This window comes from Myotis davidii, unplaced genomic scaffold, assembly GCF_000327345.1.
Source record: "Myotis davidii unplaced genomic scaffold, ASM32734v1 scaffold37, whole genome shotgun sequence".
In the NCBI taxonomy this organism is placed as follows: domain Eukaryota; kingdom Metazoa; phylum Chordata; class Mammalia; order Chiroptera; family Vespertilionidae; genus Myotis; species Myotis davidii.
In genome coordinates this window covers 5,059,357-5,060,506 of record NW_006289395.1, presented here as the reverse complement: position 1 = coordinate 5,060,506, position 1,150 = coordinate 5,059,357, and the positions used below count along the sequence as shown (strand labels likewise).

At 47.5% G+C, this 1,150-nt stretch overlaps 1 protein-coding gene across 1 annotated transcript in view; it reads right to left on the bottom strand.

Annotated features, from left to right (window-relative positions):
- ARHGAP44 (Rho GTPase activating protein 44) overlaps positions 1–1,150 on the bottom strand; it is a 184,475-nt gene that overhangs the window by 101,194 nt on the left and 82,131 nt on the right.

Here is a 1,150-nt window from a genome sequence, read left to right as displayed (position 1 = left end):
CCCCACCGGCAGCCAGCAGCAGGGGGAAGGAAGGCCTGGATTGGCCCTGATTGCTGGCCAGGCCTAGGGACCCTACCTGTGCACAAATTTCGTGCACCAGGCCTCTAGTTAAAAGATAAAAAGAAAACCCCCAGAAAGAGAAAATATTTGTAGATCACATATATGATAAAAGAATATACAAAACGTGTAAAAAAACTCTCAGACTTGACAATAAGGAAATTCTATTAAAATAGGCAAAAAATATGAACAGACACCTTATCAAGGAAGTTATATAGATGGCAAATAAGAACAAGAAAATATACTCAACATCATTATCCAATGAGAAAATGCAAAGTAATACCCAAATAAGATAACACTATTAATACAGAAAAATAACAAAGCAACAACAAGACCCCGGCTGTATCAGGCTCTGGAGAGGATGCAGAGGACTGGAGCTCTCACGCTGCTGGGGGTGAGGCAATGAAAACCGGGCTGCCACTGAGGACAAGAGCGTGGCAATTTCTCATGAACTTGATCGTTCACTTGCCCACTTGCTGTATGACGTAACAATCCTACTCTGGAAAAATAAAGATTTATATCTACAAACACACATAAAACCTCATGAAGGTTTGTAGCAACTTTGTGGTAACAAAAAGCTGGAAATTGCCCAAAATGCCCTTTAACAGATAAAGAGCAATAAATAGGAAGAGGCTACCAAGACATGCTACAAAAACATCCCTATGCTTAGTGAGAAAAGTCTACCTCGAAAGGTCACATAAACTACTGAATGATTCAATTTAGACTAGAGGCCCGGTGCACAAAAATTTGTGCACTCGGGGGGAGGGGGGTCCCTCAGCCCGCCTGTGCCCTCTTGCAGTCTGGGACCCCTCGGGAGATAATGACCTGCTGGCTTTGGCCTGCTCCCAGGTGGCAGAGGGCAGGCCCAATCTGTACGTGCAGCCCGTGGTCTGACTCACAGCCAACTGGGGAGTCGGGGCGCCACCCCCTGTCATACACAGAAAAGAACAGATTGGGAGGTTGCGATGCCACCCCTAGTCACGCTCAGGGTAGGGCTAATTGGGGGGTTGGGGCACCGCCCCCTGTCACACTCAAGGCAGGGTCGATGGGGAGGTTGCGGCACCACCCTCTGTCATGCACACAGGGACCCTGG